Below are 16,810 nucleotides of genomic sequence, written 5' to 3'. Positions count from 1 at the left end.
CTGCCTTTATTCCTGATGAAGGTGTTTTTGCCCGAAACGTCGATTTCGCTGCTGCTTGGATGCTGCCTGAACTGCTGTGCTCTTCCAGCACCACTGATCAAGAACACACAGACTAATCCAATTCACCTGAAATTCACACCTTAATGTGCAGCCTGTCCCTCAATCCCATTCTCCCAGAAAATAAATGACAGCAAAGGATGGGAGGAACACTCTGTTTTCTGGTCTGTGTTCCCAACCTGTGGAGCTCTGTGCTCAATCTCCAGATAATGATAAATTCTCCTTGTGGCATGCCCCTCTAGCTCTGAATATTCAAACTTGTAGAATTCACATAAATTCCACAGCAGCACAAACCATGGAAAGGTCTTTTATAACAAGTTAACTTTCTCTAAAGCAAACAGAGATACAGGGTCACAGCAAACCGAGTTCCACTGAACATCTCAAGAGAGTATCAGCCCTGTTTGTCCACACAATTTATTGTAAATCCAGTTAATACATCAAAACACAAAGTGTCCATGCCAACTGCAGCTTCTTTAATCTTTTGTTTCTCATGGGTTAAAGATGTTAAAGTGTTAGTAAAGAGGAAGTTCAGCACAGTTCTCTCATTTCCCATGGGGACTGAAATTTGAAACATTTCTTCTTTTTCAAAGTTTCTCTTTAACTTCTTTTTAACCCTTTGGTGAACAGACATTACTGAGTTGGCTTTCCATGAAGTGAATCTGATATTATTTGTGTTTATGATTTGTTCGCAGTGTATTTACCCTGAGAATTACACAGAGGTGGTTACAATGGCTGCAGTAATTGTCATGAAAATGGAACATATCCCCAGATTATTTACAGATACATTAAAGTTATAATTGCAACATGGTTACTTAAAATTCATTGCCATGACTCCCTGGAAATCAAGCCCACCATTCCTGGAGTTGGCCCAATTGGGAAAGATTGAGTCAAACATTCCAATATCCCCAATTTTCCTGACCAATGAACTCAGGGTAAATGTAAACACAAACCAGGTTACTGAACTGATCAAGATAAACTTAAACTTATTGCAACTTGTTTGTTTTAACCAAAGACAGAATGGAAACATAATTTCTAATACCCTGTTTGAATTTCTCCTGTCCCATGAGAAGGCAGTTACACAAGTAGGCAAGATATTTGAGCTATAGGGAGAGGCTGAATAGATTGGGGCTATTTTCCACGAAACATCAGAGGCAGAGGAGTGACCTTTAGAAGTTTATAAAATCACGAGGGATGTGACTCAGGTGAACAGCCAAGCTCTTTTTACCAGCATAGGAAAGTTCAAAAGTAAAGGATATAAGTTCAAGGCGAGAGGGAAGAGATTTAAAAGGAACCGAAAGGGCAACACATTCATGTATGTGGTGCATGTATGGAATGAACTACCAGAGCAAGTGATGGAGGCAGGTACAATTACATCATTTTAAAGGTATCTGGGTGGGGATAGGTACAGACAGATACACCTATCTGAAGGGTTTACAGGAATATGGGCCAATGCTGGCAAATGTGATGAGTTTAATTTAGGATATCTGGTCAGCATGGACAAGTTAAATCGAAGAGTCTATTTACATGCTGTACATCTCTATGACTCTATGACTCTAAGACTTGACTATTAAGGGCAGAAAAGGAAGAAAAAAAATCAGGGAACCCCATCTAAAGTACCAATTAGATATTTGATGAGTTGTTATCTTTTTCTTCGTTTCAATTCCCTTTTGCTTCTTTGCTGTTGATTCAAGCTTGCACCTCACCACAATAACTTTCAGAAAGCTTTCAATATAGTCCCACGGAAAAGAAACAAGTAAAATCAACACACATGGATTTGGGGATCCACAGATGGAAAATAGGTTGGCAAAGGAAAGAAGAAGAAGGAATAAACATCATTCTCCAAATCGCAGACTAGCGGGTACTGCAGAGATCCATGCTAGGACTTCAGGTATTCACAATTTGTTTCAATGATGTGGATGAGAAAACTAAATGTAATATCTCCTAGTTTGCAGATAACACAAAGCTGCATTGGAGGATGAGCTGTGAGGAGGATGCAGAGATGCTTCAATGTGAATTGGATAATTTGAGTGAGTGGACAACTGCATTGCAGATGCAGGATAATGTGGATAGATGTGAGGTTATTCAGGAAGGCACATTGTAATCTGAAGGATGATAGATTGGGGAAAGGGAGAGGAGCAATGAGAGCTAGGTCTCCTTGTACACCAATTACTGAAAGAAAGACAAATGGTATGTTTGCTTTCATGGCAAGACGATTTTTGTACAGGTGCAGATGTGCCTTGCTGCAGCTTTATAGGACCTTTGTAAGACCATACCTGGAACACTGTGCACAGTTTTGGTGAAACACACCTCCTCACTTCCCAAAGCCTGATCACCATCAACAGGACACAAGTAAAGGTGTCAGGGAACTACCAACAGCAAAAAGAAAAATACAATTCAAAGCTCAGCAAAATCCTCTGGTACAGAGAGAATGGGAGTGACTACTCCTTTCAGCGATTGCTATGGGTTATGTCCTGAACTGCAGGCATTTTGGGATTTACGATTCCAGAAATATACTCCAAAGGAATTAACAGGCAACTACTATCATTGGTTTGTGTGCGTTCATGGTTGATGTGCTAATGTGGAGTCCAGTCCTGCAAACATCACAGTTTGAGAACAGTAATTAGACACCCCTACACAACAGGTAAAGAAAACACAGCAACTCTATTGCTCTCAGTTCCGGAGGCCCACCAATCCATTGAGGCTGCCATTTATCTGTTACCTGAAGAGGCAGGGAGTAGAGACCAGAGAAGCAAAAGGCTTTTAGTTTAGAAAAGCATCATTTGTTTTTGCAATCTTGGTGAGCTGAAGGTTCTGTTCTTGTGCTGAACTGTTCTTTGTTTCTTTGTTTAAAACAGCCATGCGGTTTCACCATTGACTTTTCAAAGGTGGAATGATGAGGGGAGAGGGAGTGTATTGTTGGTTAGCTCAGTTGACTGGGTGCTGGTTTACCATGTACAGCAACATCAACAGCGTAATTTCAATTCCCAAGGAGCCAAAGGTTACCAGGCAGCTCCCATCTCCTCAACCTCTCCTCTGACATGAGATATAGTGACCTTCAGGTTAAACCCACATCAGTCGTCTCCCTGTCTCTAATGAGAGCAGTTTTCTGGAACTATGGCTTTCTGGGAATAGGACGACTTTACATTGACCTTACTGTGCACCAAACCCAGAGACTGGTCTAGATATCTTTTTAATTGTTACCATCCCTGTGTCTGTCTTTTGCAATCTTTGTCCATGGTTAGTTGCTAATAAAGAAACCAGATTAATTTGGATTCCTTAAAAACAGAAATGCATTTGGGCTGATGAAAAATAACCATAAGGTAAGGCCTCCTTTTAAAGTTAATCTTATTGTGACCAACCAAGAGAGGAGGTGAATTAGGAAGAGGTTCAAAGTTTGTGAATACCCTCCAAATCAGGCAACTTCCTGGTAAACTGCTTCTGTACTCTCTCTAAAATTTACATCCTTTTGGTCCTGTGACAACCAGAACTGTATACAATATTCCAAATGTGACTGAACTAAAGTTCTTTACAAGAGAAAGGTGACCTGCCAATTTTTATACTCTGTATTCCAACTAATGAAGGCTAGCAAGCCATATGCCTTATCTTAACCACCTTATCCATTTGTATTGTTACTTTCAGACCTATACATCTCCATTCCTCTATATGTTGATGCTACAAATGGTTCTATCATTATTGTTTACTGTACTTCCCTCCTGCATTAGATCTCCCAAACTGCATCACCTTGCATTTGTCAGATTAAACTCCATCTGCCATTTCTCCATCCAAGTCTCCAGCTAATCTATATCCTGCTGTATCCTCTGACAATTCACCTCACTATCTGCAACTCCCCCATTCTTTGTGTTGTCCACAAACTTACTGATCTGGCCACCTACATTCTTGAGTTCATTTGTATATCTTACAAACAACAGGGGTCCCAGCTCTGGTTCCTGCAGAACATGACAGGTCACAGATCTCCAGTCTGACAAATACTCTTTCATCACTACTCTGTGTCTTCTATGACCAAGCCAATTCTGTATTCATTTTACCAGCTCACCACGTGACTTCACCTTTTGTATTAGCCGCATATGTGAGCATCAACTAGCCACGAAACGACACGACCAGCTATCCTTAGTAGCCACACACGCAGACAACAAGCAACATGAATTCGACTGGGACAACACTACTATCATAGGGCAAGCCAGACAGAGAACAGCCAGGGAATTCCTAGAGGCATGGCATTCATCCACAAACTCCATCAACAAACACATCGACCTGGACCCAATATACCAACCACTACAGCGGACAGCTGAACCTGACAACCGGAAGCGGCAGGGAGAGACCACTAAAAACACCGGAGGAAACATCAAAGAAGCGCTTCGCAGGAGGCTCCCAAGCACTGATGATGTCGTCTAGCCAGGGGACGAAACATTTGAAACAAAAACTTCCAGCTCGGCAAACAGAACCACAACATTAGGAAGAGGTGTCAGTTCATTCTTTCTCACTTGGGACCACCACCATTTGGAGCTATCACACTGGTAATCAGAACCAACTGGGGACCAGTCCAAACATAATGTGAACTGAGCAAGCTGCACTTGAGGATAAACAGGTGAATGCAGGACTGAACCCTTTGCAGAGGATTAAAAAGTGAGAACGGAATTCAGGTCATGTGGGAAATTGGTGAAAATAGATATGGCAGCAATTTACTGGCTTGATGGACTGAGTTGTCTACTCTTGTTTCTTGTTTGTCTGTCTGTTTGCATGCCGGTATGTTCATCTGTATACAGAAACCACAATGTTTACACATTTATTTCCCTTTGCTTATTGTGGCTGTTTGACATCATGAGTATTTAGGCCTATCCATGTTTAATTCGATAAATTCTATCAGGTCATATTGTGAAGCTGTTGTCCAAAATGTGTAATTATTTCCTTTTTGGCCCCAGCAGACTTCCCTCTCCAACTCGCCAGCTGCCTGCAATGGGGTCAGCTTTCTGCTGTATCTGTTCCTATGTGACCCTCGATGCTGTCAGTTATCACCGGTCTCTCAGCCCCATGTCAACATCAGGGTCACTGTGTGAGATAATGTTGGTCCAACACAATACAAAGAACTATTCAGCCAACAGGTCTCCTGGAAATTCAGGGATAAGGCAAGAATTTTAAAAGAGCAGCAATCACCTGCCCACAAACCAATGATTTTCACCTCTCTTCCACTTATCAGATGACAGTCGGATTGTTTTGTGTGAAAGGTATTGATGATAATCAATTTGTTTCCAATTGTCTCAGCATTTTCTCTCGATATGCCATCTCACAAAGGGGCTGACTCTCATCAGAGAACACATTCAAGAACTCCCTCAGTCCTTTCCCTTAAGTATCATCACCTTAGCCTGACTAGACCATAGGAATGCTCCTTCATTGGAAAGAGAGACGGAGAGAGAGAGAGACAGACAGAGACAGAGAGAGAAAGGGAGGAGGAGAGAGAGATACTAGTGGGGGTTTAACCTGAGGTTCACCCTGCCTCAGGCAAGGAAACAAGAAACAAGACAGGGAAACGGAGAGAAACAACACATCAGCTTTTTGATAGAACAGGCTTCCTGTACATCAGAGGGAGAGAGAATTCTGTCCATCCACTCACAAAGACATTCACCTGCATTCTGAGGAGAATCGATTGGATACATTAAACCCTGTGTTGTTTCACTACTGTGCATCTTTCTGATTGTTGTTCAGAACTGACTGGGCTGCCCCAGCAGTCTATCCAAAAATACCAGCACCAGGGCAGTGTTGAGGTTGTGTCTCACTGTTAGAGGCACAGCCTTTCTGAGGCAATGTTTCCCCAGGCCAGGGCTGCCCTTTCAGGTGGACAGAGTTGATCTTCAGCTGGCACTATGTTGAAGAAAGGCAAGAGAGATTGCCCTAGTATCCTGACCAATATTGACCTTCAATCAACAGATGGTCTGGGCATTGTGTCTTTGTTGTTGGTGGGAACTGAATATTTGGGAAGTACCTACATCATTCCCTGTAGAACAACAGTGAGTGCACTTTCAAAGATGTCCTTCATGGTTATAAGGTGCCTTGACATTGCTGAGGGTGGGAAAGGGGCTAGCTAAATACAGAGGCATGGTTAGTAAGCTTGCAGATGACATGAAAATTGGAAGTGCAGTGGACAGTGAAGAAGTTTACGTTACAGTACAATGGGATCTCGATCAGATGGGCTGATGTTCCGAAGAGTGGCAGATGGAGTTTAATTTCGATAAATATGAGCTGCTGCATTTTGTGAAGGCAAATCAAGGTAGGACTTATACACTTAATGGTAAAGTCCTGGAGAGTGCTGCTGAACAAAGAGACCTTGGAATGCAGGTTCATAGTTACTTGAAAATGGAGTCACAGCTAGACAGGTTAATGAAGAAGTCAGTACTTGCCTTTATTGGCCAATGTGTTGCGTATAGGAGTTGGGAGTTCATGTTGCAGCTGTACAGGACATTGGTTAGGCCACTGTTAGAATATTGTGTGCAATTCTGATCTCCTTGCTATAAGAAGGATGTTGTAAAATAGGAAAGGATTCAGAAAAGATTGACAAAAATGTTGCCAGGGTTAGAGGAGTTGAGCTATAGCAAGAGGCTGAATAAACTGGGGCTAATTTTCTTGAAGTGCTGGAGGCTGAGGGTTGACTTTATAGAGCTTTATAAAATCATGAGGGGCATGGATAGGGTGAATAGTGAGGTCTTTTCCCTGGGGTGATGGAGTCTAAAACTAGAGGGCACAGGTTTAAGGTGGGAGGGGAACAAATAGGAAATGGACATAAAGGGCAACCTTTTCACGCTGAGGGTAGTGCATGTATAGAATGAATTGCCAGAGGAAGTGGCGGAGGCTGGTACAGTTACAACATTTAAAAGGCACCTGATGGGTATGTGAATACAAAGGGTTGAGAGAAATATGGGCCAAATACTGGCAAATGGGACAAAATTAATTTAGGATGTCTGGTTGGCATGGGCGAGTTGGACTGAAGGGCCTGTTTCCGTGCCGTACAACTGTATGACCCTATGAATCTAAGTTCCTTTTTGTTTCTTGTCTTATTGAAGGTATGAGACAGGCATATTGACTGTCTGCTCTCTCCATGGGTGGGTGTTTCAGAATGCCCCAGCTCTGTAGTTTTCAGGAAGTTTCAAGACTCTAAAACAGAGCAATCAGTTTCCACTGATGCCGGACAAACTGATGGGAGTCAGTGAGTCACTGGTTCATTGCAACAAACTGAATTTACAATGATTGAATTATATTCCACTTTGATGAAAGGACAGGTGGCTTTGCTCTGTTACTTTCTGTGTTAGTTCCTGTGCAACAACTGCTCCAACACTTACTCTGTGAAGCTGAAACCTCTGAGATGGCTGTGTAAACCTCCCTTCACTCTTACCCTCATTGGTCAGGATCCCTATTGGCTGGTTTGTATTTCCTCTACAGTTCAGTGTGATTGCCCAAGTCAGAAAGAAAGTCTGCCATTTCCACTTTGACACATTGTACACTGGAACATCACACAGTGTGGATAAACTGCATTGTCATTTCATAGTATAGTCATCCAAAATATTCCGTATTATTCTCCTTGTGACCACATTGACTTTCTCTGCTGAAGCTGGTGAGTTTGGGTTCTGTTTGATTTGACCTCAGTGAGAGTTACCCTGGTTTGTGTTACTGATAGTGTCTCGTGTTTGGTTTTTCTGTGTCTTGGAGGGCCTCAGCTCTATTGTTAAATTCCAAATTGTCTATTCCCTGTGATCTGTGTTTCAGCTTCTTCTGCTTCATTGTGTGTATTTCTGACAGGCAAGACATTGTTCACTTGGATTTCTGGAATGGAACTGTTCCTTTCCGTGCTTTGTTGTGTTTAGATTGAACACATACTCTGGTTGTCAGCTGGCACTGGGTGCACTGGGACTAATTTCATCAACAAAATGAGCCTGGACATTTGTAAAAGAGGGAATAAATCATGAGGGTGGATACAGAGAAGCTGTTTTCACTGGAATGTCAGTATAAAAAGAAAAGTAACATGAAAAGAAGTCAGATCAAATGAATAACTTGGGAGGAATGTGTTTCCATGGGGAGTGGTGAGACTGTGGAACTGACTGTTAAAGCTGGTGGGAACTGTCCTTATCAGCACATGTCATTGACCTTTCAATGAATATCACTCATGTGACCTCCTTTGTAATTGGTTGTGATGCAAGAGGGTTGGAATATAAAAGCACCGTTGTGCTACTGAGACTTTATAAAGCTCTGGTTAGGCCCCATTTGGAGTACTGTGTCCAGGTTTGGGCCCCACACCTCATGAAGGACATGTTGGCACTGGAGCATGTCCAGCGGAGATTCACACGGATGATCCCTGGAATGGTAGGTCCAACATACGAGGAATGGCTGAGGATCCTGGAATTGTTTTATTGGAGTTTAGAAAATTCAGGGGAGATCTAATAGAAACTTACAAGATAATACATGGCTTGGAAAGGGTGGACGCTAGGAAATTGTTTCCGTTAGGCAAGGAGACTAGGACCTGTGGACACAGCATTAGAATTAGAGGGGGTAAATTCAGAACAGAAATGCGGAGACATTTCTTCAGCCAGAGAGTGGTGGGCCTGTGGAATTCATTGCCGCGGAGTGCAGTGGAGGCCGGGACGCTAAATGTCTTCAAGGCAGAGATTGATAAATTCTTGATGTCACAAGGAATTAAGGGCTACGAAGAGAATGCGGGTAAGTGGAGTTGAAATGCCCATCAGCCATGATTGAATGGTGGAGTGGACTCGATGGGCCAAATGGCCTTACTTCTACTCCTATGTCTTATGGTCTGTCTTATGGTCTTAAGTACAAGTTACTGAACCCAGGAAAAAACTGCTGAAGGCTGCAACACAAAGGGATATGGGGGGAGCTTGTGCACAAAACACAGAAAGCTACAACACAGCAGCAGCAGGTATGATAATCGGTGTTGGCTCTTACTTTAAGGGGTATGGAGAATGAGGGAGTATGAAGATTTTATTGTACATATTCAAACTGCTGGTGAAATTACATCTAATGCACTACCAGCAGTTTTGCTTCCTTATTTGAGAAAAGATATCATTTCATTGGAAGCAGTTCAAAGAAAGTTCACACAGTTGATCCCTGGTATGAACGGATTGTCTTCTGAGCAAAGATTAAACAGGTTGTGACTCTACTCACTGGAATTTAGAAGAATGAGAGGTGATCTCATTGAAACATATAGCATTCTTAAGCAGATTGTCAGGGTAGATGCTGACAAGATGTTTCCTCTCATGGGAGAGTTTAGGACCAGAGGATATAATCTTAGAATAAAGGAACTTCAATTTAAGACAGAAATGAGGAGAAATTTCTTCTCTCAGAGCACTGGAGACTCTTTGGAACTCCTTGCTACAGAGAGCTGTTGGAGTGGAGTCCTTGTGTATATTTAAGGTTGAGAATGAGGCGAATCACGGGTTATTGGGAAAGGGCAGTAAATTGGATGTGAGGATTGTTGGATCAACCATGATCCCTTGGAATGGTGGTGCAATTTCAAGGGGCCGAATAGCCTACTCCTGCTCCTATATCATCTGGTCTTACAACCTTAAAGCAGACTGGCAGTTAAACTTCTTGTGGAAAACAGTTAAAGGTTACTTTGTTGAAATAATATTATAATTGAAGTTTCCTCTGTGATAAAGAGAAGAGTTGTGAATGAGAAATTACAGATAAAAACAGAAAGCAGCTTCAAATTGGGCAATAGTTAAGTTTCATGTTCACAAGCTCATAACACACCAGGGCAACAGCAGAGTGTTTTAGCAAATACTTTTGTTGTTCTAAACAGGAGTAAGATACAAATCAGGAAATTAGAATCTTATTGACAAACATCTAAATTGACACTGGGAGAGCTAAGTGAATGAGGGAACATTATTGAAGGGATGTAGGAGTTGGATGGATAATGATGCATTGATGTCTTTACAAACATGGTGGGAAGGACCAATATGGACTGAGGAATTCTGAGGAAAGGTCATTTGACCTATAACATTAACTCTGATTTCTCTCCCCAGACACTGCAAGACCTGCTGAGCTCTTCCAGCAATTTCTGTTTTTGTAAACAATATGGACTGGTTATATTAATGGTCATCTTTTATTGTAATCTTTGTGCAATTCTCTTTTGTCAAAACCTGGAATGACAAATCAGAGGGAAAGCTTCTTGTCATATGACAATTGATAACATGGGATTTCAAGAAGGGCATTGGAGTGAAATGAGAACTCTCTGTGTGAGAGGTGGATTCAGATTCATCGAGCTTTTGAGTGAATAATCCTAAGAAAAGCTAAAGTGTTTGAAATGATACTCAGCTGAATTACACTTACAAAACTGTATCTACTATAAAACTCAACAAAACTTGGCAACATATTCTAAGCATAAACAGACCTCAAAGTTAACCTTACAGTACAGAAAGGACAAGAGTTAGAACATATCATGGCCGTTTCAAAAACATAAACAAGAAAGTAAAAACAATTCCATTAGTTTACATATTGCAGTCAGAGAGTCATAGTTAAAATTATTTGATTTATGTTATCAACTCAAAATGTTAAAGTGCATGAAAACTTTATGAGCAGTGACAATGAAAAGATAATGAAAAGTACAAGGCATTACTGAGACCACGTCCGATTGCAGATAATTTCAGTCCCTTATTTGAGGATGGACGTAGTTGTATTGGAGGAAGTCAGAGAAGGTTCATGAGATTGATTCCAGAGATGAAATGCTTGCCTTATAAAGACAGATTGAGCAATTTAGGTTGATACTCTCTGGAGTTCAGTAGAATGAGATGAGATCTAATGGGTGTATATAAAGTACAGAAGGGGATTGGCAAAGGAGACTCAAGGTATTTGGTTCCTCTTGTGAGGCAATCTCAAATTAAAGATCATTGTTTTAAGTTAAGAGGTGGCTGATTTAAAACAGAGTTGAGGAGAAATGATTTCCTCAAAGTGTCATGAATGTGCGAGTTCACTGCTCCAGAGTATGGTGGATGTTGGGACACTGAGCAAAGTTAAGGAGGAAATGGACAGATATTTAATTACCATGGGTTGAAAGGTTATGGACAGTGGGCAGGAAAGTGGACTTAAGGCCAAGATGAGATCAGCCATGATGGTTTTAACTGGTGGAGCAGGCTCAAGTAGCTGAATGGCCTCTTCTTACTACTGGATCTTCTGTTGTTTCATCTGCATCGTAACAATTCTGTGATTCTGTGAGTCTGAGAGGGAAAATGTAAGTGCTGGAGACAAGATATCTCATTTCTGAGGAATCCGTCCTTCATCAGAAAATGAATTTTAACACATATTTGTAAAACTTGCCTGCATGGTTACAGCTCCAAATGCACTCAGAAGCTTGACACCATCCAGGAGAAAGCAGACTGCATGATTGTCTTCAGACAGAGTTTCCATTAGATAGGGAATTGGGGATGGGATGATGATCGATGGGGCACTTGATACTGTGGGTTGTATAGAGGGTGTAGAGAGATGGAGGAATAGAATTATATATTTTTCATCTTATTAGAATTACACAGCAAGATATAAGATACAAGACAAACTGGGGTTGTTTTTCTTAGAGCAGAGGACATTTAGAGGGGACAGGGAGATATACAAAATTATGAGGGGCAGAGAAAATCTAGACAGAGATTGATGTTTCCCTGTGAGAGAGGGATGAATGACCAGGGACATAGATTTCAAGTTCGGTGCAGAACGTTTAGAGGAGATTTGGGGAAAGTTGGGGAAATATGGAATCACCCAGAGGGTGGTGGGTCTCTGGAACTCACTGTCTGGCAGGGTGGGAGAGCAGATTGAATAATTATTTGGATGTTCACTTGTGACACCACCTCATTCAATGCTATGTACCATGTTTGGGAAAGTGGGATTCTAATCGTGAGGAAGTTGTTTTTGACAGGTGTGGATGTGGTGGGTTCAATGCCTTTTCTCTGTTCTGTTGATCTTTATGTCTCAATGACTCTAAGATATAAATTCATGGTTATTTGCTCTTATTTTGGTTCTTGCTCTTCCGTCCACAAAAGGCTTTACGAGATTTTAATATTCTGCTTTTTTATCCGAAGTTTGATGATTTCTAAGTGAGATTTCTTTCCCCTAACAGCAAAGAGACCAGTTCTGCTCCAGTCTCCAGCAGTACACTGTGTCATACAGGGTAGCTCTGTCAGATTCCAGTGTCGCATGGAGAATGCCAATGTCAATAAACTCATTGTTACTTGGTTCACGCAAGAATCCAAAAGACAGAAGCTGCTAACATACGATTCACACAACAATGTTCACCGTAACAAAGGAGTGACAGCACGCATCCAACCTTTCAGGGATGTCTCCAATAACAGTTACATCCTGACCATCACAAACGTGCAACTCAGTGACAATGCTGTCTATGTTTGTAGTGTGCAGGGATCGATCTACTGGGCAGGAACCCAGTTGAATGTAACCAGTAAGTAAATATTCGATCCCACTCGCAAGCCCACAGGGACAGCACTATCACAAGCACCAGGGGAGGGGTTTGGTGTGGGTTTGGTGGGTATGTGGGAAGGTGACAGGAGGAAGAGATGAAAACTCATGCAAGGACCTCACACTCTGGGGATTTGTCAGAAGAGCAGAATCGCATCTGCTGCAGAAATGCTCAAGCTCTCTCCAACCTTGGTGGGTGGGAATACAATTCACAGTTTGGCTGAAGACTGCTCTTCGACAGCGAAAGGTGAACCATTGTGTTGTATAAAACATAGCAAGAACTTCCACTTGGATGTGGAGGCTTCATGGAGGCACAGCCACTTATTTGTGAGGGACAGAGAAGAAGGAAAAGGTTTCCTCCAGGGAAGTGTGAAGGAGTGGTTGCTGAGGAGTGGCATGGTTGCTCAGTGGCTAGCTCTGCTACCTCAGAGTGCTGGGTCTCAACTTCAATTCCAACTATCTGTGCAGAACTCACACATTCTCTCCATTTCCATGTAGTTTACTTCAGGTGCTCCAGTTTCCTCCCACACTCCAAAGATATGCAAGTTAGGTGGATTTGGCATGATAAATTGCCCATAACATGCCGATTAGGTGGATTAGCCATGGGAAGTACAGGGTTACAGGGATAGGGTAGGGAGTGAGTCTGGGTGGGATGCTGTTTGGGGAATCAAGTGGTTTTCCTACAGTGTGGAAATGGGTCATTTGGCCCAATATGTCTACACCAGCACTCTGAAAAGTAACCCATCTTGACCCATTCCTCTACTACTTCACATTTATCCTTAATGAATACACCTAGCTTACATATCCCTGAACAATGTGGGCAATTTAGCATGGTCAATTCACCGAATCTGCACATCTTCAGATTGTAGGAGAGAACCAGAGCACCCGGTGGAAATACGAGGAGAATGTGCAAACCCCACGCAGACAGTCACCTGAGGGTGGAATCGAGCCTGGGTCCCTGGCAATTTTAAGTAGGAGTGCTAACCACTGAGCCATGGTGCCTTGGGTTGAATAGCCTTTTTTTCCACATTGTGGGAATTCTAATACTTTGAGGAGTAAGCTGTCCACAAGACAATCAAGACATCTGATATGTGGATTTAATGGGAAAGAATGCGGTGTGGGACTAACATAAAAAGGGCCATTGTGGTGTAGTTGTAGTGTCACTGCCTCTGAGTCAGGAGGCCAGAGTTCAAGTCCCATCTACACCTGAAACGGTAATAGCATAGACAGAGTAGATTAAGACAATCTTTGCCCCATGACACACATATTTAATGGGGTCTAAGTTTAAGGAGAGGAGTAGGTGGCTCAGAGGAGATCCGAGGAAAGTTTTTTTTCCCAAAGTGGGTGGTAGAAATATGGAAGGGGCTGCCTAAAAGCAGTGGTGGGGTAGGCGGTGGTAGAGGCACATACACTCACAACATTGAAGAAGCCTCTGGATGGGAACTTCAAATGCCAGGGCACAGTCGGTGTGGAATGGTACAGTTGCCATACCAGGTAGCGATACATCCAGACACAATGCTCTCGATGACGGACCTATAAAAATTGGCAAGGGTATTCATCATCATGCCAAATTTCCTCAGCTGCCTGAGGAAGAAGAGATGTTGTTGGGCCTTTGTAACCAGTGCCTCCACATGAAAAGTCCGAGAAAGCTTGTTGTGGATGACCACTCTCAGGAGCTTGACACTCTCCACTCGTTGCACCTCTGTGCTGTTAATGTATCGGAGGGCATGAGTAACATCCCATCGAAAGTCAATAATGAGTTCCTTGGTTTTGCTGGCATTGAGAGCTAGGTTCTTAGTGCAACATTTTTCCAGGTGTTCCACCTCCCATCTGTAGTCTGTTTCAACGTCATGTGAGATTCGACTGGATTATGGTGGCATCATCAGCGAACCTGTAAATGGCATTAGTCTGGTACTTGGTGATGCAGTCATGGGTATACAGTGAGTACAGTAGGGGCTGAGTACGCACCCCTTGGGGGCTGCAGTTTTGAGTGTTAGTGAGGATGAAATATTGTCCCCAATTTTCACTGATTGTGGCCTATGGGTCAGGAAACTGAGGGTCCAGTTGCAGAGAGTGGGGCTTAGTCCGCGATCGCTAAGTTTAGTAATCAGTCTTGAGGGGATAATAGTGTTGAAGGCTGAGCTGTAGTCAATGAATTCTTACATAGCTGTTTTTGGTGTCAAGATGTTCTAGGGAGGAGTGAAGAGCAAGTGATATGGCATCTGATATGGATCTGTTCATCTGATCGGCAAATTGGAGTGGGTCAAGAGTAGTGGGGAGACTGGAGTTGATTAATGCCATGACTAGCCTTTCAAAGCACTTCATGACCACCGAAGTTAGAGCCACTAGACGGTAATCATTGAGACATGCTGGATGAGCCTTTTTAGTCACAGGGATGATGTTGGCCCTCTTGAAACAGGCAAGGATAGTGGTCTGCTGCAGGGAGAGGTTTAAGATGTCCAAGAAGATCTCTACCAATTGACTTGTGCACGGCCTGGTACTCCGTCTGGCAGAATTAGGCTATTTGGCCTATCAAGTTTGCTCCACCATTGCCTGGTCTGGCCTACACATAACTCCAGACCTACAGCAATGTGGTTTACTTTTAACTGCCCTCAGGGTAATTGGGGAAGGGAAATAAATGCTGGCCCTGTAGGTTTTAAATGCAGGTTAGAGTGAAAAGAATGTCAGGGTGCATGACTGGAATACAGACAGCCAGGTGGACCTCAGAGAATGTGAGTTCCCTGATTAGGACTGTTAATCTGGCCCAAACAGGGAGTCCTGGCTGACAGATAGAAACAGGAGTGCCCAGGGGTTCTGTTCACTCTGAGAGCTGGCTCTGAGGGAGTTGAACACATGTAAATAAAGGGTGACTTGTTGACAGGATATCACCTCTGTAGAATTATTTCACAAGGAATGTGAGCATCTTTTGTCAAAGTCTTTGTGATTTTATATTGATGATTTAATGGAATGTTTAACAGAGAAAAAGGGGAAAGATTGCTCAGGATGCATCTTCATGGTGGAGAGATGTTAAGGTTGTGTGAAATAGGGACTGTTTAATTTTAACTGCTTTTACTAACTTCCTTTCAGTACAGATGCACCTCCCCATTTCTTTCTAAGTTTATTTCTTTACTTGTGTGCATTTTGATGATATTTTTCAGATCGGTAGATTACAAAAGTCGACTCTCTTATAATCATCAAGAAAATCTTCTAAGTTGATTCAGACAGTGTGGAAACAGGCCATTCAGCCCATTGAATCTGCACTGACCCTCTGAAGAACATTCCACCCAAACCCAGACCCTCCCACCTTATCCCTCCATTGATGTGAATGATCGAGAAGAGCGACATTGATCACCCCCGCCTCACCTATAAGAGCCAAAAGAGAGTTGGTTGTGATTGTTGGAGGCAGCCATCTTGGGTCCAGGAGACCTCTGTGTGAGTTCCTCAGGGTAGTGTCCAAGGGCCAACTATCTTCAACTGTTCCATCTTCCTTCGAGCATAAGGTCAGACATCCCAGAAGTCAATAAAGAAAAGGTCAGGATTGGTTTCATTCTTTTTCCTGTGGTTGATCTGTTTCTCTGTTTGCAGCTCCTGCAGTGGGAATGAACAGAGAGCTGTGGATTGTCTGGATCAGTGTGGGGGCTGTACTGGGAGCTATTGTCATCGCTGGAGCCGCTGTTCTCTTCTGTATCAGATGCATTCGGAAACCATCATCCTGTAGGTGGAAATCAATCTTTCGCTGAAATGGCCACTTGGGGAGGAGTTTGTCTCATTATTGAAGGTCGGGGAGGAGGCGGGGAAGAGAAACGCTGAAAGCAATCAGAGAAGCCTCTGTGAAGAAAGAAAGAGAGGTCAAGTTGCTTTTTTCATCAGAAATTCAAGATTTTAGAGATGGAGACTTGTTCACAGAAGTACATAACCAAGAGAAAGGGCTAATGCTGTCTCATCTCTGAATGTCCAATTGCATTTCTGATTTTATTTTAGGTTTCCTGTATCTGCAGCATTTTAACATTCAGTCCCTCCACCACTGACCCTCAGTCACAGCAGTGAGTACCATCTTTAAAAAATTCAACAAAGACCTTCAGATAGCACATTCCAACATAAGGCCATAAGACCATAAGACCATAAGACATAGGAGTAGAAGTAAGGCCATTCGGCCCATCGAGTCCACTCCGCCATTCAATCATGGCTGATGCGCATTTCAGCTCCACTTACCAGCGTTCTCCCCGTAGCCCTTAATTCCTCGAGACAACAAGAATCTATCAATCTCGGCCTTCAA

General features: G+C 42.7%; 1 protein-coding gene and 1 long non-coding RNA gene across 2 annotated transcripts in view; one reads left to right on the top strand and one right to left on the bottom strand.

The window, feature by feature from the left end:
- The window catches only part of LOC122552552 (immunoglobulin superfamily member 2-like), a 1,022,215-nt gene that overhangs the window by 668,361 nt on the left and 337,044 nt on the right, over positions 1–16,810 (top strand). The gene's annotated exons all lie outside the window — the stretch shown is intronic.
- LOC122552562 overlaps positions 1–16,810 on the bottom strand; it is a 41,330-nt gene that overhangs the window by 10,388 nt on the left and 14,132 nt on the right. Inside the window, exon 2 of the long non-coding RNA XR_006312416.1 lies at positions 15,898–16,362. This is a non-coding gene — a long non-coding RNA (uncharacterized LOC122552562). The remainder of the gene's footprint in view (positions 1–15,897; positions 16,363–16,810) is intronic.

The sequence above is a fragment of the Chiloscyllium plagiosum genome, chromosome 9 (genome assembly GCF_004010195.1).
Source record: "Chiloscyllium plagiosum isolate BGI_BamShark_2017 chromosome 9, ASM401019v2, whole genome shotgun sequence".
NCBI classification, from domain to species: Eukaryota; Metazoa; Chordata; class Chondrichthyes; order Orectolobiformes; family Hemiscylliidae; genus Chiloscyllium; species Chiloscyllium plagiosum.
This window is presented reverse-complemented; position numbering and strand designations above follow the sequence as displayed.